Below are 24520 nucleotides of genomic sequence, written 5' to 3'. Positions count from 1 at the left end.
AAATGATGTTTAAAACACTCCCGGCGGCCTTTAAACGCTGTTTTCATTGACTTCAATCCAGATTCAAATATGAGCATTTTCTGCAATAGGAGAGCACGACTATCGCTGTAAAAAGCTGATTTGAGCTGAGAAAGTGATAATGCATATCAACAACTATGAAGTACGATAATGATGGAAAAGTTGATAACCGGCATTTTCTACTGTTCTGAAGCATTTTCTAGCTCATTAACCATTAATTTTCAACAAATATCACTTGCTCGCGTGTATGCTAAAGTATGGCAAATGATGTTTAAAACACTCCCGGCGGCCTTTAAACGCTGTTTTCATTGACTTCAATCCAGATTCAAATATGAGCATTTTCTGCAATAGCAGAGCACGACTATCGCTGTAAAAATCTTATTTGAGCGGAGAAAGTGATAATGCATATAAACAACTATGAAGTACGATAATGATAGAAAAGTTGATAACCGCACATTTTCTACTGTTCTGAAGCATTTCCTAGCTCATTAATCATTAATTTTCAACATAAATATCACTTGCTCGCGTGTATGCTAAAGTACGGCAAATGATGTTTAAAACACTCCCGGCGGCCTTTAAACGCTGTTTTCATTGACTTCAATCCAGATTCAAATATGAGCATTTTCTGCAATAGGAGAGCACAACTATATATATATTGCTGTAAAAGGCTTATTTGAGCTGAGAAAGTGATAATGCATATAAACAACTATGAAGTACGATAATGATGGAAAAGTTGATAACCGCGCATTTTCTACTGTTCTGAAGCATTTCCTAGCTCATTAATCATTAATTTTCAACATAAATATCACTTGCTCGCGTGTATGCTAAAGTACGGCAAATGATGTTTAAAACACTCCCGGCGGTCTTTAAACGCTGTTTTCATTTACTTCAATCCAGATTCAAATATGAGCATTTTCTGCAACAGGAGAGCACGACTATATATATATATCGCTGTAAAAGGCTTATTTGAGCTGAGAAAGTGATAATGCATATAAACAACTATGAAGTACGATAAAGATGGAAAAGTTGATAACCGCATATTTTCTACTGTTCTGAAGCATTTCCTAGCTCATTATCATTAATTTTCAACATAAATATCACTTGCTCGCGTGTATGCTAAAGTACGGCAAATGATGTTTAAAACACTCCCGGCGGCCTTTAAACGCTGTTTTCTTTGACTTCAATCCAGATTCAAATATGAGCATTATCTGCCTTAGGGGAGCACGTATATCGCTCTAAAAGGCTTAGAAAGTGATAACGCATATAAACTACCACAAAGTATAAGAATGGTGGAACATTCAATAACAGCACATTTCCTGCTGAATGCGATGGGGAAGGAAAGGTGGGCGCGCGCCTTTAGGGAACATTGCTCACCTCGATGCAGGTACCAGGAATAAAATCGCAGGTGAACTTGGAAAAAAAAAACTCTACCACATCCGGCAGCGCCGGAAGTGACATCATCATACTGCGGCGCCAAGAGAGAACTGTGAGGGTGCAACATTGATACAAAAGGTTCACAATGGGTTGGCCTCTCTCTGTTTTTAATATTTTCTATCTACCTACGAGGAGGAAAACTGCTTCAATCTGTAAGGTAAGAGCATGCAGGACTAGCTAATGAGCTTTGGGTCGGGGATTGCCGCCTGGCAGTGGCTGGGCTACTTGACCCCAGGTTATAGAGACGCCAAATGATGTTTAAAACACTCCCCGCGGCATTTAAACGCGCTGTTTTCATTGACTTCAATTCAGATTAAAATATGAGCATTTTCTGCAATAGGAGAGCACGACTATCGCTGTAAAAAGCTGATTTGAGCTGAGAAAGTGATAATGCATATAAACAACTATGAAGTACGATAATGATGGAAAAGTTGATAACCGCGCATTTTCTACTGTTCTGAAGCATTTTCTAGCTCATTAACCATTAATTTTCAACAAATATCACTTGCTCGCGTGTATGCTAAAGTATGGCAAATGATGTTTAAAACACTCCAGGCGGCCTTTGCTGTTTTCATTGACTTCAATCCAGATTCAAATATGAGCATTTTCTCCAATAGGAGAGCACGACTATCGCTGTAAAAAGCTTATTTGAGCTGAGAAAGTGATAATGCATATAAACAACTATGAAGTACGATAATGATGGAAAAGTTGATAACCGCGCGCTTTCTACTGTTCTGAAGCATTTTCTAGCTCATTAACCATTAATTTTCAACAAATATCACTTGCTCGCTTGTATGCTAAAGCATGGCAAATGATGTTTAAAACACTCCAGGCGGCCTTTGCTGTTTTCATTGACTTCAATCCAGATTCAAATATGAGCATTTTCTGCAATAGGAGAGCACGACTATCGTTGTAAAAAGCTTATTTGAGCTGAGAAAGTGATAATGCATATAAACAACTATGAAGTACGATAATGATGGAAAAGTTGATAACCGCGCATTTTCTACTGTTCTGGAGCATTTCCTAGCTCATTAATCATTAATTTTCAACATAAATATCACTTGCTCGCGTGTATGCTAAAGTACGGCAAATGATGTTTAAAACACTCCCGGCGGTCTTTAAACGCTGTTTTCATTTACTTCAATCCAGATTCAAATATGAGCATTTTCTGCAACAGGAGAGCACGACTATATATATATATCGCTGTAAAAGGCTTATTTGAGCTGAGAAAGTGATAATGCATATAAACAACTATGAAGTACGATAAAGATGGAAAAGTTGATAACCGCACATTTTCTACTGTTCTGAAGCATTTCCTAGCTCATTACCATTAATTTTCAACATAAATATCACTTGCTCGCGTGTATGCTAAAGTACGGCAAATGATGTTTAAAACACTCCCGGCGGCCTTTAAACGCTGTTTTCTTTGACTTCAATCCAGATTCAAATATGAGCGTTATCTGCCTTAGGGGAGCACGTATATCGCTCTAAAAGGCTTAGAAAGTGATAACGCATATAAACTACCACAAAGTATAGGAATGGTGGAACATTCAATAACAGCACATTTTCTACTGAATGCGATGGGGAAGGAAAGGTGGGCGCGCGCCTTTAGGGAACATTGCTCACCTCTATGCAGGTACCAGGAATAAAATCGCAGGTGAACTTGGAAAAAAAAAACTCTACCACATCCGGCAGCGCCGGAAGTGACATCATCATACTGCGGCGCCAAGAGAGAACTGTGAGGGTGCAACATTGATACAAAAGGTTCACAATGGGTTGGCTCTCTCTGTTTTTAATATTTTCTATCTACCTACGAGGAGGAAAACTGCTTCAATCTGTAAGGTAAGAGCATGCAGGACTAGCTAATGAGCTTTGGGTCGGGGATTGCCGCCTGGCAGTGATTGGGCTACTTGACCCCAGGTTATAGAGACGCCAAATGATGTTTAAAACACTCCCCGCGGCATTTAAACGCGCTGTTTTCATTGACTTCAATTCAGATTAAAATATGAGCATTTTCTGCAATAGGAGAGCACGACTATCGCTGTAAAAAGCTGATTTGAGCTGAGAAAGTGATAATGCATATAAACAACTATGAAGTACGATAATGATGGAAAAGTTGATAACCGCGCATTTTCTACTGTTCTGAAGCATTTTCTAGCTCATTAACCATTAATTTTCAACAAATATCACTTGCTCGCGTGTATGCTAAAGTATGGCAAATGATGTTTAAAACACTTCCGGCGGCCTTTAAACGCTGTTTTCATTGACTTCAATCCAGATTCAAATATGAGCATTTTCTGCAATAGGAGAGCACGACTATCGCTGTAAAAAGCTTATTTGAGCTGAGAAAGTGATAATGCATATAAACAACCATGAAGTACGATAATGATGGAAAAGTTGATAACCGCGCATTTTCTACTGTTCTGAAGCATTTCCTAGCTCATTAATCATTCATTTTCAACATAAATATCACTTGCTCGCGTGTATGCTAAAGTATGGCAAATGATGTTTAAAACACTCCCGGCGGCCTTTAAACGCTGTTTTCATTGACTTCAATCCAGATTCAAATATGAGCATTTTCTGCAATAGGAGAGCACGACTATCGCTGTAAAAAGCTTATTTGAGCTGAGAAAGTGATAATGCATATAAACAACTATGAAGTACGATAATGATGGAAAAGTTGATAACCGCGCATTTTCTACTGTTCTGAAGCATTTCCTAGATCATTAACCATTAATTTTCAACAAATATTACTTGCTCGCGTGTATGCTAAAGTATGGCAAATGATGTTTAAAACACTCCCGGCGGCCTTTAAACGTTGTTTTCATTGACTTCAATCCAGATTCAAATATGTGCATTATCTGCCTTAGAGGAGCACGTATATCGCTCTAAAAGGCTTATTTAGGCTTAGAAAGTGATAACGCATATAAACTACCACATGAAATTGCCCACTAACAACTCACTGCCACAGGAACACAAGAAAATACCTCACCTCCGGACAGCCAACCTCCAATATAACATTTTCAGCAAGATTCCCCACACGCTCTGAGTAGTAATAGGCAAGGCAGAGGAAGGGAACCAACTGTTCACTATTTTGTAGTCTGGGCGGGCTTCAACAAGAATTTTCTTTTGTTCAATATGTGTACCACACACCGTGTGCCCCAAGCATTCCACGTCACCCTGGGCATAATTCTCCAGCTTATGCAGCATATACATTTTTTATGATTTGCTTCCCCTTTACCATAGACCAATGTATCATGTTTGAATGCTCGTGTTCCTTACTAGCCTCTGAACATGGTGTGCATCACTCCTTCCAAAACCGCTAGATCACCAACCAAACCTAACAGTATGATTCAAAACTGGGACACACTCTTATGTATAATGACAGCTGTACACCTAATAGAAGGGTCAAACATAGTCACTGCCAAGCTTGAAACTTGGGAATACTCTTTGAATCAGAGATGTTGTTTATTCCACAGGTCAACACAGTGGTTAAAGGATTCAGACTTCATTATTTCCTGCTCCGCAAAATACTCCCTTTACTCCAAACTGGCTACCGGGTGGGCCAAATCCCTTGTTATGATCAGTCTGGACTACTCTAGACCCATTTACTTCGGCCTCTGCGAAGCACTCATTGTCAGACTGCAGAGACTACAAAAGTAGCCACCATAAGCCTTAATGTATATATTCAGAACAACATTAAACCTGCTCTGAAAGATCTCGACATAACTACTGTTTAGGTCCTCTGCACTTTCTACAAAGCCTACTGGAAAAAGACTCTATTTTTTTCTGATGAGTAATTTCTGAAAGTATTCTTTAACACATAATTGTGCAGTACATTCCAATCTGCCTGACACCAATCCACCCCACCTCACCCCACAACAATCCACCCCACTCAATCCAGTTGATGCCAGACCAACCCAGTCCACCCCACTCCAAACCAACCCACTCCCCCAAATCACTCCACTCCACCATAGTTCAGTCCTCCCAACCCAGCCCAACTCAGTCTGCCCCATCTGTCCCATTCCAATCACAAACAATCAGCCCCAATCAAATATAAAACAATCTGGCCTACTCCAAACTGCCACCACCAATAAAAAACAATCTGCCCCACACAAATCTAAAGCAATCTGCCTACTAACCTAAATATCAATTGTAATGTCTAATGCCATGTCAAAGCCAATAGGCAGCTAAACTGAATACAGAATGTAATGGCTAATGCCATGTTAAAACCAACAGGCCACTAAACTGAATACAACATGTAATGTGCTACTGGTGAACATTGAACAACTAATATGCGCAGTGGTGAAACAGTCATTGGTCAAACACAATTAATAGCATCACTACCCCTAAATCTTTAACCAGTCGCAAACTAATTCATGATTTTTGTATCTAGCAAGATATAAACATGGCTTCATTCAACGTCCTATTTTTCGCTTGCGATCGTTCAGTTTGTGTTAGAAAAGATGGAGAATTTCTGCTTTTGGACAATCCTGGTGAAGTTCTATGTAAATGGTTGGTTGAAAATATTGATGAAAGTGGTCGGCCAATCACTGAAGAGAGAGACTTCAAGGCTGTGGTTCTTTTCCAATCATCTGGTAAGTAAAATAATTTAAAACGTTTGTTTAACACATGCCATTTGTGGATAAAGAACTATTTTAGTTAGGTGTCAGTGAAATCCTTTTTTCACCGAAAGAACTTGCATCTGCAAAAGGTATAACTAAAGCTCGTGCTGGAGAAGCTGCCCTAGATGAGGAGAAGGTTGAAGCATTATTTGGTAAGATATTATAAATGTTCAAATTAACTTTCAGTCAATATAGGATTATGAAAATACATTATACCTCCAATGTTTGCATATGTGGTCCTGTATTAAATTATTGCACAAGGGCTCCATCACGCTTAACTAACAGCTGGGAGGTGTAATTTTGTAACTGTTTGTCCTGGGTTTGTGCTACAAATGACATGAAAATCTGGTGCAAGGCCATGTGCTGGGATTTAATTTCCAAATATGTAGGTCTAGGTGTGTGTGTGTGGGGGGGGGTCAAAGTGGATGAATGTGCACTGGCAGACTGCACTGCTAAAATCACTGTGCTCACAGATTGTATTTAGACCTGATCAACTGTTCCATTAATTAGATCAGCCACCCTCTTCCTAGCACTTGGTTGTAAGCTCCTATTTGGATTTCTGGTCAGAATGGTAGTTTCATAGACTGTTTTCCAAATATGAATATTGAAGTAGAGTTAAGGCTCGACATAGCTGCGTTTTAAGATGGTTATGTAAATGAAATCTGATATTGATTACTTTCTTTGCAGAGGACACATAGGTTTGTTTCAACACCTACATCTGTACTTGAATCAATCATTCTTTCAAATACGCCAGCATTTTAAAAGCTTGGGGATTTTTAAACACCCACTTGTGTGCAACATCCAGGTCCACATTGGCCAGATATTGACCCTCCAATATGCCCTTGTGTTTTTTGGGAAAATAATGTATAATGTGATGAAACAGCAAGCTTGTAGATCTGAGGTTTTCAAACTGGGGTGTGTGCAGCCCCATGGGTTTATGGGTATATTCCAGTGGGGCACAAATACCTTGTAACTGAAGATGGCCACGATGCGTGACTTTGTTTAATTAGTACTTTTCCAGGCTGTCCTAATTATGGGACGGTGTAATTTGCGTAATTTGATGTTGTGTAGTTATATGAAATCACAAGAATTACTTTTGTTGTTGTTCCCATCCCCCCGAAAAGGCAGACTATTTCAGAACTGGGCAAATGGCGAGGCAGATAAGACAGCCTACTGCTTGGGGCAGGAACTATCATTAGTGTAGCTGGTGCATTAGGGACCAATAGGTCCAATAGGTGGAGGAGCTAAACACCGCAGTTTGTGGAGTGGTGGTTTGTGTTCATTATCTGTTTTCTGTTGCTCATATTTACTCTTTTATATTTCCCACACTTAGTGCACATTTTGAGCTCCAGAAAAGTAACCTCCCACTCTGGTCCCTGCCACTCATGCTTCCCCAAGTCATGTATGAAGTTGCGGAGGGAACTAAGGGCCAGATGCAGGAAGAAAGCAAATTGCGACTTGCAATTTGCGAGTCCGTGCGACTCGCAAATTGCAAGTCGCAATTTGCTATGCAGAAAGGTGTCTCAGACACCTTCTGCAACTCGCAATGGGGTCGCAAAGACCCACCTCATAAATATTTATGAGGTGGGTCGCAGTTTGCGACCCCATTGCGAGTATAGGCACTCGCTAACTTGGAGGCCTGCTGTAGTCAGCAGGCCTCCATGTTAGCGACCTGCTTTTAAATAAAGCAGTTTTTTGTTTTTTTTTAAATGTAGCCCGTTTTCCCTAAGGGAAAACGAGCTGCATTTCAAAAAATCCGAAACCTTTTGTTTCGGTTTTTTCAGGGCAGGGAGTGGTCCCTTGGACCACTCCCTGCCCTGAAAAAATGTTTTGGGGTCCATTCACAAAGGGGAAGGGGTCCCATGGGGACCCCTTCCCGTTTGCGAATGGGTTACCATCCACTTCAAGTGGATGGTAACTGCGACTCCATTTGCGACCGCATACGCGGTCACAAATGGAATTGCATACCATTGCGAATCGCAAATAGGAAGGGAACACCCCTTCCTATTTGCGATTCGGAAATGCATTTTGCGAGTCGGATCCGACTCGCAAAATGCATTTCAACATAGCAAAGTGGCTTTTGCGAGTCGCAAACGGCGTTTTTCGCCGTTTGCGACTCGCAAAACCCTTGCTACATCTGGCCCTAAACTTCTAAAGCAACTTTTACTTATAGGGGCTCAATCCAAAAAAGGTTTAAGGGCCTTTGATGTAGATGGAACTGTTCTTACCTCTTCCTGAAAGGCAAACCGATTTCCTAAGTCCACAACATGCTGCTTCACTCATAAGTTCATAAAGGAGCATTTTCTTTCTTTACCTTCTACATCCTCTTCATCAATGCCTTGCTCTCACCTCTGCCTTTTTGACCAAGTGCTATTAATGTTAAACTTATGAACCCTTGCAACCAAAAGCATATCTCATCAGGCACACAACATGAGATATTAGATTGGAACATTTTAAAGGCAACCCAGCCCTATGAAAAAACTAAAATAGTGGTTGTAATATCATACTAATGTATGTTCGTTGAATTTTTCAGAGTTTATGAAGTCTGTGTGCAGGGTAAACAGCTGGCCATCACTGGGCAGCAGAACTATGAGAAGGAAGCTGACTATAAAGATCTGCAATGCAAGAAGAGGACTAAATAAAACTCCACATCTAGAAACAAACAACGAAGTTGCTGGTTTTCGTTGAATCTATTTGTTCTCTTTTGTAGCCTTCTGGCTTTTCTTTTTGTTCTCATACAGTGTCATGGGCTTTCTTTTGTTCTCTTGTTCAGTATCCTGGCCCCCATGGGGCTAATGATGTGCTTTAGATCAATGAAATGACATGATGACATACCCCTGTTAATCCTTTTTACTTGAACCATTGTTTTGTTCAGTCTTTTGCCACTAGTCACTATGTAAAACAACTAATAATGTGCTATACCTCAAAGTAAGGCAAGCCCCAGGGAGTCCGGAGCATGGGAAGTGAAGCACCACAAGTTAAGCTTTTCTGAATGGAAAGTTTAACTTTGTTGCAGGCAATTACTGTTGTATATATGGTATTTTTACAGCACCAATCTAGCCAAAAAGCATGATTCTCAGAAATATTTCATACCAGTGCCCCCCTCTTGGTAGAGATTAAAAAGTAATCTTTCCAAAGCAGAAGAATAATGATCTGATTATTGGGACCAGATTGATGGAAGTTTTGGGTTTAGTTTGCTTATGTTTTATAACTCGGAACTAATGCAAACTCCTTTTCTGGATTTAAAAACTGAAGCAAATTGGTATTTGGTACGATACCTGTCCAAAGTGGGAATAAGTTTGCCTAGGCTAAGTCTAGCCTAAGCTAGACTATGGTAGACACCTTTGCACTATGATGCAGAGGTGTGTGCATGGTGCCCGGCTGCCTGATGGTCCACTGGTGCAAGGGAGAGGGGGAGAAACGGTACTTTCATGTTCTCTCCCATCATGCAACACAGCAATTTTGGGTGCTGTGCTGCGTTCAGTGACAGTTTTGTAATTCTGGCACTTAGTTCTTTGGAACTCATGGCATTGCAAATAATTCATGGTATTGTGTAAAGAAGGCATGTTACATCGAAGTGACCTTTTTTCAATTGGAAGGAAGCTTGAGGAAGTGGTCATCTAAATATTTCACTATCAACAAATCCATATTCCTAAACTACTAGTGAGACTTTGCAATGAAATATTGGCAGTTGGCTAATGTGCTTGTAACATGGAATTGTCAAGGTGTAATCCAACCCTTAAGGATTTAACAGTGATCCACAGCCATTCTAAATAATTTATTAAATCATCTAGGAGCTATGCACAGTTGGCCTGCAGTTGGCAGAAAATCAGCCAAGGGTATTGCACAATCATCTGAAAGTCCACATGTAGTCATGGTTTAGTAATCCACACTCATTCTGAAGTTGTCCTAAAATAATCCTGAGTAATCCATGCTCATTCCTGAGTAGTATTTAAATCATCCTAGAGTAATCCACACTCATCCTGAAATTGTCATGGGATCATTCCAAAATAATCCACAGCCATCCTGAAGCAGTAATAGGATGATCGAGGAATAACCCACAGTCATCCTGAAATTGTAGTGTGGTCATTACAGTGTAATCAACAGCCATCCTGAAGTGGTAATGGGATCATCGGGAAACCATCCACAGTCATCCTGAAACTGTTGTAGAATCATCCTAGAGTAATCCACAAGAATCAGTAAATTGTCTAGAGAACATCCTGGAGTAATTCACACTCATCCTGAAGTTGTCAATTAGTATTCGTGGAGTTGTAGCAGGTCATTACTCCCTGCCACTGGAAGTCATCAGAACACCATCCTAGAGTAGTTTTTGTGATGATTCTAGAGTCATCTCATTTAAATTTTTCGGTCTATACACATACTTCAGGATGGTTTGGGATGACTTCACCAGTTAATTGCAGGAATAGCCCAGCTGAAGTCATCAGATGACTTCAGAATGACTCCAGGAAGATCTTCCTTTTTGACTTGGGCCTTCAGCTTGATGCTTGGTGCAGTTCCGTGCTGGGCCGATCGGGCAGTGGCGGATGCTGACCGGGACTACACCTACAGCAGGTTTGGGGACTGCAGGCTTGGCGGGGACCTGGTTTACTCCCTTCGATCACCACTGAGGTGCTGACATGCTAGAACACAGTTGGCCCGGCGTGGAGAGGCCCCTGAGGACTTTGGGAAGGTAGGGGTCCCAGGTGGGCTGGAGAAGCTGCGATTCACACAGTGAAGAGAGTTCTTATTGATTATGCTGTAGCGGAGGTGTGGCGCGCTTCAGACTGAGGAAGTGGGCCCAGCACATTCTGCCTGGAGCTACCGAGGGCTGGACTTATGAGCCAAGCTGAGCAGGATTAGAGAACTCACACAAACGAGCCCCTAAGTACATAGTAGAGAGCGAATGGAAAGACAACGGTATGGTGGACACCCGGTGGGCCCTCACTGTCTATACATCCTCACCCCAATGCAGTGCTGGCTACTTATTGAATAAGGGACACAGTAGTCTGGTGCTCGCAGCGTCAGGGGGACCCTCGGGCCTGGTACACTCAGCAGTGGGACCGGGAGGCAGGCGTTGTGGCAGTGCACTTGTGACAAGCACTGGAAGGTTCCAAGATGGGCAGCAGAGTAGTAAGACTAAAGACAAACTAACAAAGTTAGGGGATTCAACAAGACCAGCAAAGCACAAAGGTGTGATTAGTGGCCACCAGGACCATAACTGCAGCCCTCAGGAGACTGAGAAACATCATAGCTGGGGTATCTAGGATGACCTAGACAACCCAATATTGAGCTTGTGTTGTGATACTGGCTGTTGGCCGAGGGCGACGGTGAATGTGTCAAGACTGTGATCCATATTGTGAAAGTTCCGTAGTGGGGCCCTAATGACCCAATGATAAGTAACACTGGAAATGCTTGCTCCATCGAGCCTTGACTGTCCTAACCACCAGCGTATAAGATGGCAGCATGACGAAAGATGGGGCACCGCGACAGGCACAGGCCAACACTATCACCCAATATACTACCCTGAGGAAGGTAATGCAGCACTCTAGTAGATCGGCTCAGGACTCCCCTGATTCGTTACTTGATGATCAAGAGGAGCCTTTGAGGGCCGCACTGCTGTAGGCTACACAGGGATCAAGAGTGGCTTTGGAAGGACAGATTCCCGGGGGTCTCAGTGGAAGTGAGAGTAGACCTGCAGAAGGTAGCAGACAAGGTGTCTGATGCGGAGGCTAATATTACTGCTCTGCAAACGGAAGTGCATCAACTCAAGCAACAAATGACGCGCATGACCACACCCACCACTGCCCTTGAGGAGCGAGCGGAAGATGAAGAGGGACGCTCAAGGAGGAATGATATTCGACTCCTGGGGTTTCCGGAGGGGACAGAGGGACAATCTACCGAACTGTTGCTTTATCCATGGGTACCAGAGGAGCTGAAACTGGAGGGTTCGCCACAATACCTTCTGATAGAACAAGCTCACCAGGCACTGACCCCGAAACCTCCCCCAGGTGCTGCTCTGTGGGCTCTCATAGCCCAGCTTTTAAACTATAGAGACAAAGATGCCATACTTAGAGTGGCGAGAGAACACCCTCCTCTGCAATATGAAGGTCAGAATATCATAATTTATCCAGACTATACCCGCTGAGTACAAGATCAAACACCCAACTTTCTCTGAAGTTAAAAAAACACCTCAGGGCCATACATATTAGATATTTGCTCCTCTACCCATCAAAATTGAAGATTATGCACAATGGCAAAATGCACTTTTTTAAACAACCAGGGGAGGTGTGGTTGTGGTTCAACATGGCTGATGTCCCCTGGTGGCTCCTTTCTGTACAAAAGAAAACACAGTGGGTCAAAGATGGACAGCGGGGCTCCTGGCACCCCCGTTTGGCTAGATGGTCCCAATCTGTTGAGGGAGGCTCTGGTTGGATTGTTATCTGCAAGGATGGTACTATGACCACAACTACTGAAAAAGAATGAGACGCAGTAAAAGCCTCTGGAAAGGCTTCCATGGAGGAGACTGAACTCTCGGCACCACCCTCTGACTGGGAGGATGTAGATCCAGGCATTGAAACTGAAACACCGGCTGACACCTGTGACCCATTTTCAGAGATTGTTGCACAGCCCTTGCCTTGAGCATGGGTCTTGATATGTAATGACTTGCACTGGATGGAATATAACACTGGAGAGCTAAGTGTTATAGCAAGAAAGGGTGGAACTGCTTATGCTTGTCAGTGACAGCACATTTGGAAGAAGACGAGTGTTGAGTGAGGATGACTGCAGAGAGAGAAAGAGAGGAGATTGTGGGGTTCTAAAAAGACATAATATGAGTAACTAGAGCTCCTCTGCTTGCGAGGGGGTTTTGAGTGTGAAGATGTACTGTTTGAATATGCAAAGGCAATATACAAAGTCAGACACGCAATCATGACAATGCTGAGAAACCTATGGAGTCACTAGGGAAACTAGATGTGAGATAACCTTTACTCGATGTAAGCACTGTTGTTCTACACCTGTTTAGGTGGTAACACTGAAGTTGAATAAAGGGACGTATTATCTGATGGCATCTAATTGCCCTTGCAGGGTGTAACCGACATGCTACATTAAAACTCAATTGATTGGTGAGTTAACAATAGGAGAGTCGGGGAAGTGGAGGGGATTGTTTCTAATAGGTTGAACAGGTTGAAACAACTATGAGTTTATCGACAGGAGGGATGACGATGTACGTCATGGCACATCAGGAATTGTGGGCAAGAACACATTTTTATTTAACTGTTGCTTGTGCAGGGTGGAAAGGCAGGGGGAGATTTCATGCTGAAATGTTATTTAGGGTATTGTTCTGGAGACATCGTAGAAACACCAAAAGGAGGTCCCTTTATGGGGTTTCACTGCAATTGTTAACATATGGTCACAACACGTAAATTGAAACTTCTTACCTGGAATGTGAGGGAGTTGGGATCCTACCAAAAATGCTACAGAGTGCTAAACCTACTTAAGAGGTGAGGGGTGGGTATAGCATGTTTGCAGGAGACCCATCTTACTGATCAGGAAGCTACTAAATTGCCTAAGAAATGGAGAGGACAGGTATATTATGCTAACCACTCCTCTTATTCTTGGGAGGTGGTGATCTTGCTTGCCCCGGAAGTACTGTTCGCATTGACCTACATTGAGGTGGACGTGGAAGGTAGATACTTGTTCCTACAAGGCAGAACAGATGGGTTATATGTCACCTTTCTAAACTCATACAGACCAAACATTGAAGGTGGGCAATACAATGGCACAATATTAGATGTAGTCGCCCCAGTGGTAGATACAAAATTATTCTGGGCAGGAGCCTTCAATTGCATATTAGATGGGGAGCTAGCTCACCATCTGCCTGGAGCACCATACCCCTGGAACACTAAAACACATATGACTGTGAAATAACAGGAGGTAATGACACAATTATCGCTCCGAGATATGCAGAGGGAATCACACCCAGAGCGAACAGAAAATGCATATTACATGCCAACACGCAGCACATTTAGTAGATTGGATAGAATAATATTATCAGATGGGTTGGCCCCAGGGATACTTGAGGTGGAACATCTCTCAAGTTACCTCTCGCACCACGCACCGGGTCACTTTATTTGAAAGGGGAATGGGAACAAGGTCACTTCATTTATGGTGCTTCCCACTGACATTTTGCAAGTCACACATGGATGGGAGGTTCTGGCTGAAAGCCCTACTGCACTACTTTACAGATAACTGGCAAGGCACATGCAGTTGCGCCACAGAGTGTGAAGCAATGAAGGTAGTTTTTAGAGGTCGGTGTATGAGCCTTACGTGTGGGGTTCGCAAGACCCTCTAGAAGGAATTCTCACAAAAAGAGGAAGTACTGATGGAAATACAGAGGCTACCCCGGAGGAAATCTAGTGGCAGGAGGATGAAATCACTTTGTGGAGATAGGTGGTGCAGGTGAGAGACAGGTTAGAATAATATACATTAAAGTCCTACCGCCAATCATTTCATAGAGAGGGGATGGCTCAGGGTACCTGTTTGTTTGGATCTCGCGTAAAGAATTACCATGCCCTACCATCATGCACCTTAGGACGCCTCTGGGGGGCAATGCCTATACACAGTCTGCAATATTGGGTACATTCAGGAACCAGTTGCAACAGGTCTGTTCTAGATCCCCCGAGCAACACATAGCCCTGGAGAAGGAATTTCGCACAAGTATCACCATCCCACAACTGGGGGAGGTGGCGACACATGAATTAGACATGGACCTCACATTAGAGGAGCTCCGGTTGATGCTGGTTAATCTGCTGGTGGGAGAAATCTCCAGGAGGCGATGGTTTCCTGTCAGAATTTTACCACACCTGTGCAGCAGACATTACCCAACATTTGCTAGAGGTTTACTTAGAAGCTAGGGAGTATGGGATCCTGCCCCTTTCATGAGGGAGGGATGCATAACTATGGTACTGAATCCGGGAGCAGATTCCGCGGACCCACCCTTGTACTGACCACTTACAATGATTAATATGAATGTTGTAAGTTACTGGTGCTTCATCTGTGATGCTTTAGAGCAGGATTGGTACACGTGGACCTGTATGGGTTTGTACCCAGTAGAAATACAACCGTGAACCTACGGCAGCTTATGCATGTGAAGCATGAGACAGCAGATTCACAGGATGATCTAGTAGTGGTTTCTGTGGATATAGTTAAGGCATTTGTTACGGTTGACTGGCAGTATCTCCAGAGCATCTTGGTGCCAATGGGATTTGGGCCCCAGTTTCGATCTTGGATCCAGCTACTGTATACCAAATCCACGATTAGGGTCAGGCTTGGCCGATTGTGTTGAGAACCATTAGCGGTGGGCAGGGGGCAAGGCAGGGCTGCCCATTGTTGCCACTGTTCTTCATGTTAGCGATGGAACCTCTGGTGACACAGATTGGAAGCAGATGGGGAGATGGGGCATTATAGTGGGAGACACAACCCATCTGGTGTCCCTCTACGCAAATGATACCCTTTTTATCTGAGATCACATCCAGGAGTCGTTGTCTACTTTGCTCCATTATTTAAAAAACTTCGGGGACATCACAGAACTCCAATTAACCTTACCAAGTCCTTGGAGTTCCTGTTGGGAAGTCTGGTGAGAGCAGATCCCTTAACTCTACCACGTTTCCCATTGCGGTGGGAGACTGATTAGTTAGGGGACCTTATCATAGCATCTACCCCTCAGCAGTGAACACAATACAAAGTGGATAAAATGACTGCTGGCCTTCAGGCCTCAGTGCAATTCTGGAACAAGCTCTCACTCTCCTTATTTGAATGAGTGGCAGATGCAAAAATGGTCTTCCTGTCCCGCTACCTCTATATACTACAACACTTCTTTGATACTCTGCCTCTGGCAGTATTTCCAAGACTGCACTCCCTGCTCATATCACAAATCTGGAAGGGCGGGAGAAGTAAAGTGACCCGGGAACACCTCCACGTACCAAAACCAGAGGGGGGGAGCTGGCAGTTCCACACATGGAGATGTATTAGCTTGTTTCCCAGATCCAGCATGCTTCCCATCAGCTCGTGGACGGGGTGAACTGGGAGAAGGCACTATTATCAGACGTGAAGAGAACCACGGAGTTGCTACTTCTCTTGCATTCGGGTGGTCAGACCACAGAGAGTGTCCAGTACTGCATCACGCATATGGCAGCTTTGTGGAAGAGGGCAGTAAAAATAATAATAGGAAGGGCCCCATTTGCCAGAGTTCAATTACTGGGATTTGTCAGCCTTTCGCACTATGACCTGACCAGCACAGTGAACACAACTGCATGGAGGGACAGATGGTGTGTAACATTAGAGGACCTCTATCCCGCAGACACATTTTTCTCCTTTGAGGCTGAGAGGGAGACATTCGCTCTAGGAGAGGGACAGCCTTGGGTGTATGCGAGTATAGCTAACATAGCTAGGGAGCTATGGGCATCCTATCCCGCTGCCCCTTCCTCCTCCCAGTTGTTTCAGGCACTGCTGGAGCTTAGGGGAGCAGAACATTCAATTTCGCAAAGAAATAGACTTTGGGGTTCAGATTGAGGAGGAGCAGTGGAACAGCATGTGTTTTCTTGTGCACAAGGTATCTTGTAATGCAAGATTTAAGCTGCCCATTTTAACTATTTACACCACACATAAATTAATCCGGTACCATTTCATAGGATGGACCCTGTCAGGTTGATGAACTGCTCCCGCTGCCCGGCAAGTACTGCATCATTTATACATCTTGCATGGTAGTGCCCACTGTTCCTGCCTACTGTGAAGTTGTGGTCCAACTTCTGCGGGCCACCTGTGGAATATGTGTGGTCGGCTTGTTGGGGAATGCAAAATCACACAAAGGGAGGAGGATGGAGTATAACTTTACTCAATTGACACTCCTGCTGGTAAAACATAGAGGGGGTTATTCTAACTTTGGAGGAGTGTTAATCCGTCCCAAAAGTGACGGTAAAGTGACGGATATACCACCAGCCGTATTACGAGTTCCATAGGATATAATGGACTCGTAATACGGCTGGTGGTAAATCCGTCACTTTTCCGTCACTTTTGGGACGGATTAACACCTCCTCCAAAGTTAGAATAACCCCCAGAGTGTCAATCACCTTGATGAGACTCACAGGACCCAAAGTGGAACACCGGAAGGAGGATGAGGTGGAATCGGTGGAGGCAGAGGAGGTACACCTTAGGCGTAAATGAATAGATAATACATTGAAGAAAAACTTCAAAAAGTGGGGATTATTAATAACTAGATTTGAGGGGAAGGAAATCCATTCCTCAGAACAGTGAGCAGGTGAAGAGGGATGAAAACTGACCCACAGGGTAGACGATTGCTAGCACCACAGAGGAGGAGGGAGGGAAACATGATGGTGGCCAAGTGTTTGGCAATTGCCTTTGTGTTCTTTTCAGGTCTAATGAATATTTCATTAACACGGTTAAAAAAAAATTGTTATGGAATTAGTAGTGCCACAGCTTGCAGTGCTACTTTTTTCACATGCGAGTAAAGACCAATGTGATGATATATTTTAGGATTGTTATGACTCCTACAAATGCTCTTGCATCCTCGATAAAACCCATTGTTTAACAGTGAAAGCTTGATAAACATGTCAGCTGAACTGTTTTAGTTTTAGATGAAAAACGAAACAAAAATCATCAAAGAAATCCAAACATGTTCATAGCCAAGCCTGACACCTCCAGAAGTTCATTTTCGAATACTTCACACCACTCTATCACTCCGTAGTGCGTACTGAGCACATTTACGTCCATGAGAAACTGACTTAGCTATTAAATAAAGGTCAATTACAGCATTATGGCGACCGGTTACTGGGATTTCTCCCACGACTTGTACAAACCATAAGGGACTACAATCAGTCTCCAGACATCATCAGCACATATAACTGGGAAAAGGGCAATCCCAGTAGGAAGTTAGTACAGCTTCCTAGAGATTACAGCCCAGATTTAAGAAGCACTAGTGCCACATTAGCATCATTGTGGTGTTAGGCTTCAAAAATCGCCACACCATATTTACAAAGTGGTGCAATGCATGCATTTTGTAACTTTGTAACACTTTACGCCACATTATGCATGTGCCATGCAAAATGTACGCAAAGGGGGGCATTCTCCCGTTAGGCGGACCGCAAAAATGGAGCAGTGAAATCTAAGAGACTCCACTGCGTCATTTATTGCGGCTACTTTAAACGCCTGCTCAGAACAGGCATTAAAACGGGACACACCATTGGTTACAATGGGTCCCTATGTACTATTCAGGGTTAGCACCAACATTTTGGTGCTAATCCTAAATAGTACATCAATAGCATAAAAAATGTTGACGCTATTGCCCCCTACCCTGTGTCATGACGGGCCGTAGTTTAAATACAGCGCGCACATGGTAGAGTTAGGGGGGCACTAAGGGGTGCTAAAAAAGTGTTGCTGCCAGCGCCACTTTTCTTAAATTTGTCCTACAAATCTCAAGAGGCAACATTGCTTGAGGGTCTATCTAAAACGTTTAAGGACTATTTAGAAAGAAAAATGGGCAATTACTTGGAATAACTTGTACTAAGGGAAATAATTAACACCAATATGTTTCCAAACAATGTGTCTGATTAGTAAGCACATGATAGAACTGTGAAACCACAAGATACTCAAAATGTAAAATAAATGTTGTGAAATATGCCATTGATGCACTTAGGGAATGGCACATGTTTGAAAATTAGGCTGCAATATTTCAGGGACTCAGAAAAACTTGCAAACAGAAGGTCAAATGTGCTTTAAATTCTGTAAAGGTTATTAGACTTTTTTAGGGACCATGGTTTACATTTCAGTCTGCTGGTGTAGAGTTGTCCAGTAGATTTTATCCCAAAACGCTCTGAAGGGCATAACAGAGTGTTTTGCTTATGATCAAGGGTTTGGTCTGGTGGCAAGTTACTAGGGGTTCTGTTCACATGCCAGAAAATCGCCACAGAAATGTTGGAAGGCAGAGCTTAGTTACTCCCCCATCATCAAATGCATGTTTGCATAGACCAAGAAAAACTAGACAGCGAGTGTCTTTATCAAGATTTACAATATACTGTCCTCACACAAACACACATTTTAGGTGAACTGTGTTCATCTGTATGATTGGATCTTGAATAGGAATAGGAAATCAGTTTGCCTGAGACCCAAAAAGATTTTTGCCGATCTGCTTTCATTACTTTATCATGCCTGCCGCTGCTACCCCATCTCTGCCGTCTCCAACTATAGGGCATGACGCAAAGCAACCAAAGAGGGCTAAAAACTCACAAATTGTGCATGATAGCTAAGAGAGGCCAATTTTCCAGCCACCCCTCACGCCTCCTTCAATTTGGATGCATTTAAGAGCGGTTTGATGCCTCAGATCTGTGGACAGCTCAAGAAGCTATTGGTTGACTGTCGTAGCCCTTTGATTGAACGGTTGGACTCAATTGAACTCAAACTATCTATTGTGGGCAGGGTTAATGGCCAATTTACACCTATTAATTCTGCTATTGGCCAAAGCCATGTGGCAACTGTACTTATGGCCACTGAGACTCTAGAGCCCAGGCAGGGTCTCTCAACCTCTGTTTAGGGAGCAGTTATCCTTCATCACACCCTCTAAAAGTGGCCTTATACTGGTCACTGGGGCCTTGTCCATCCAATCATCCAGCACCTAATGAGAGGGGTTTTAGAAATGCATCACATGTCATTAAGGTGGGAGGGGGCAGGAACAGTGAAATCAGCCCCCATTTACCACCAGGTGCATGTCTGTATGTGGTGATTTTGGCTATAGTCCCCAGCCTGGATCAGTACGTAACAGAGTCTACAGGGCTGGTAATCAATAAGGTAATACATTGGTAGGTGTAGGGGGAGGCTATTAACTTCATTTTTTTGCCCGGAGAGGGGAGTGAATGGGGCCCTAGACAAGGATTTTCAGGGGGAATGAATTATTCTTAAGTTTAGAAATCCCTTCATTGTAAGCGATCTCTTACAAGCCCCACCTTCGGGCCCAACTAGAATTTCAAAAGATGAAGATTCTGCTGTTGGGCTATTTTTATAAATATTATGGGACAGGTGCCCCGGAAACACCCAGTTTATCAGTTTTTGTGCCCATCCTTTATCAGTTTCCAGTAGGTATTCGGCTTTGCTATATCTACCAGATAACGATTGACTACAGAGGGTTCGGATGCCCAAAAAGTCTTGTTTGTGGTCTCACCCCAATTATCCAATCTCCCTCACTGATAGTGTGTCAAATGCTAGCTAGGGCACTAGGGTTGTTGCTACTGACAGAGTTTCTGTGTTGCAGGTGTCATGTCCAGCCCTAAATGTTTCTACCTCAGCAATACCCCTTCCCAATGTAATTAAATTACTGAGTTGGCATATTGCTGCTAACCATGCTAAATTGGGGGTGGAAAATTGGATTGAATTGATTAAATCATATGATATCAGGAAACTCGGGCAACTTCTGACGTTTTCTGTGAGGGCTTTATCTGCTATTCTATCCCGACAGAGCCTGTCATTGCTGGTTGAGCCAGGACAGGCTTTACTACATGATTCAGGCCCAATGTGGATTGCATTAAAGGTCCTATCCCCTACAAGTGTGGTATAATTCAAGCTTTGTGTGCAGGTCAAGGAACTTTAGTATTGCCATTGTTATTTTTTATAACGAAAATGTTAATGATAAGAATAATCAATATTTTGGCTCACTTTTGGAAGTTATAGGTGAACTTGATTGCAAATATGCAGATAAATGAAAAGGAGTGACCTTGATTGTGGTGGGGGGATTTTAATGAGAAATTGGGGAACATCCCATCAGCTAATGGGAAGAATTTGTTGAGCCTGCTGTGACAGAAGGGATTGCTCAAGAACTGGATTGAAGAGGCCATTTGCCTCACTCATATCTGGGGGACTATGATCTTTGTAATGCCAAGGAGATGGTGACTCCCTCCTGTTACACTGTTGCCACTTATACTGGGTGTGGGAAGGTGCCACTAATATTGATTATGTTTTTGTTACACAGCATTTTCTGAATCAGGTCATTGATGGGTCCAATCGGTATTGTGTTTTCAGTGATCATAACGCACCAATGATGGTAACAGTAAACACGGGGTGATGCTGGGAACATCTCCACTAAGGATCATGTGAGAAGATTGGTTTGGCACATGACTAAAATGAATGAACTATTAGGGAATCTGTGTCAACATTTGGCCCAGATATATTGTGGTCTCAGTTCTGAGCCAAATCATTCAAAGGGCATAGAGGCCTTTGTCAAACTTGGGCCCATATTTATTTTTGATGCAAATTCGGCGCAAACCTAACACCAGATTTATACTTTGACGCCCGACCCTGCGAACATCAACATTCAGCAATGTGCGTCATTTTCTGGATGCGTGAAACCGTCTTGCGTTAATGACATGCAAGGTAGGCGTTCCTGTCCAAAAAATGACTTTCAGGCATGTGCGCCTTAGTTATACTGCCACGTCATTTTGACGCACAGGAAGGGGCGGGCCTTAAAAAATGGCATCCAGCCTGATTTGTGTTGTGTTTTAATGCCTGGGTAAGGGCAGGCGTTAAGTGACCTGTGGGCTCATTTCCATGGTCTTGTAGTGAATCCTAGTTTGTTTTAATGGGATAGCAGGAGTTAGCTTAGCCTTTGGCCTGTAGACTCGTGCCCCCATCACCTAGTGACTTTCAACCTACTTAGCTCGCTCTGTCTTAGCCCATTTAATTTTTCAATTCTTCTAAGATGGCTGCCTTGTTTATAGTTAGGCCACTTGTAATGATTTGCATTATCAGTGCCACCGCGTTAAGGCTTCAAGATCAAGTGACATAGACAAACAGTAGGTGTTCACACTTAGGGACTTTCCCTCTCCATGCTTTCGAGGGAATTGTTTATATTAATTGCTGCCCCAAGCATGCCTGTTATCTATTGTTTGGGAACACACCTACGTCAGGGGTCCAATTAGATCTGTATAAATACATCACACTTTAGACAGATAATCAGAGGGATTCCAACCAGAGGGCATCGCCACCATCGCTGATATTGATGCTGCACATCATCTTGACGCTGACTTAGTCTTCATGTCCCTGCGGAGTCTGAGATAGAGACCTAATTCCAAGGTAACGAGGGTTGGGGGCTCCTCTCATGGATATGGCATTGGCAGATTAGGTTTAACATACCCAGCTCTCCTTTAGGTAGGAGGTTAGGCCTATCATGATAGGGTATTAGGACATATTACACACTTTATATCTTTTCATGTTATTGCAAGATGGTGGGGGTCTTTGTGATAATGACTCTTGTCTTTGCAATTCTGTTTCTTGCACTGATCATTATCCTAATCATTGCAGCCCATGCAACTTATTGCAAATTGCAGTTGCGTTAAATAAAAACCATTTAAACTTTACTGCATCTTTGTTATTGCCTGTGTTTGGATGAGACATGGCATATCTGTTAGAAAGAGGTAATCTCCGTTTAACCACGACACTCCCTGAGATGTCATACTCTCGAGTCCATGCGTAAAGGCTGCCACATATCACCTTTTACTGTTTGGGTTTTTGGTGAGGTGCTGCTAGTGAGCCAGAAGGGTTGGGACGGCAGCTGCGACTTCTTGTAGGATAGGCATAGTCGCCTACAAACATAAGTACTGTCATCCTTAAACCAGCAGTCTTGCCTAGAGCAAGAGTCCAAACTATAACATGGTGCCACCAACGATGGTGTTTAGGCACTAATTTACGGATACCTTGACTATCACTGTCTCACAGACAACAGGTACCCTAAGTAGCATTAAACGGAGATGTCTGTGGTCTATGAGAAGATCCTCCTCAGCTGAAAAGGTAACACCTGATTAGGCTGTAGGTTGTTTGAGCTCGAACTCATAAAAGGACTTTACTCCCCATTTGGTGTTCCATTTCTCTAAACAAATATGGCTAACACCACATAAATTCCTGAGAATGCTAGACAAGCATTAACACAACATTTACTAGTGCATGGCCTTACAGAAGAGGGCGGGATGTTACTCTTATAATAGAAGCTAATGAAGCACACCAAACAGAAACATTTTACTGTTGGGTCACCTTTCCTGAGGTGGACCAAAGTACACATATATTCCCCACATACGAAATTGCAAATGTACCTCAACGGTACCAAGCATACCAGTATCATGAAATATCGCTCACATACCAAGAGCATCAGAACTGGTTTGAAGGCGCCCTACCACATATAATACAAAGAGTGAGACTAGGTCCTTTAAGTAATGATGGACCAACATGGCTTAGGTTTGCCACACACACATCTCGCCCAAGCATACCAAATATGCAAATAGCAGATCTGCGAAATTTTTATAATGTGTTAGCGACACTTTATAGAAGACTAGTCCAGTTTGTAATGCAAACTTTGAACACAACACCAGCGCGTCCAGCTCCAACAGCACCTGGTGGATACCAATTGGCTACTGAGATTAATCCACAAACAGTGCATACTATCATGGCTAAAATACTCACAGAACGAAAGAAAATACTGTTCTGGATAGCCCACAAAACAAACCAGCTGGAAGCTGTGTTTCTCCATACAGGACCACAGGAAAAACATAGACTTCTCTCAATGTGCTTGCCCTTTGGGATGGTTCCCTCGGTGGATGACTGCGCCACATGGGGTACAGTCTTGGCTGCTATGTATACTCCCACACATGGTACCCCGACAATTGCCAATTTACCTAAAGTGTTAAAACAAATACAGAATGAGCACAGGGCTGCACCAGCCTTAGATTTGGGGATGAAATTAATGCGTAACTTTGACGCAGTTTCTTAAATAATACTCAGTAACATTAAAGGGGAAGCTTTGCACTGGCTATACTCCAGCGTCTCCAAGAAACTCCACAATTGGAACAGGAGAGACAGCTACCGAAAATACTTTCCGACACCTATACTAGTATAGGGCGGGATAGTTTGGAAGCCAAACCAAAGAAATTGGAATTACAAAGTACCACCTTAAGGAAGGTACGAAGCAGGCACAAGAGGGCTCTAAAAAGCTCTGGGAAAAACAAAAAGAATTTAAGGATAGACGAAATAAGAGAGCTGATTCTCCATACCTGGAGAACTCCAAAAGGAGATACAATCTCAGAAATAGGGAAAATATAAAAACTCCTGACAGATATACTGATTCACATCCCTCTCGTTCCTTTCAGGACACACCAGATAGACGTAGCAAGAGAGGGGGCCGTCCTTATCGACGTCCTGAATACCTGAAACAAAAAAAAGACTTTACACAGTCTACAGTCAAAAAAAAGAAGAAAAGACTCCTCAGCAAAAGCCACAGTTTAAAAAGAAAAAGGTGGCAGCACTGTCAGCTAAAAATGCCAGTACACTTGGGAAGATGTTGAGGAACCAGACGTGGGAAGTGACACTGATAGACATCGCAGCAGAGGTCACGATAT

Source organism: Pleurodeles waltl, chromosome 1_2 (assembly GCF_031143425.1).
Source record: "Pleurodeles waltl isolate 20211129_DDA chromosome 1_2, aPleWal1.hap1.20221129, whole genome shotgun sequence".
NCBI lineage: Eukaryota > Metazoa > Chordata > Amphibia > Caudata > Salamandridae > Pleurodeles > Pleurodeles waltl.
This window is presented reverse-complemented; position numbering follows the sequence as displayed.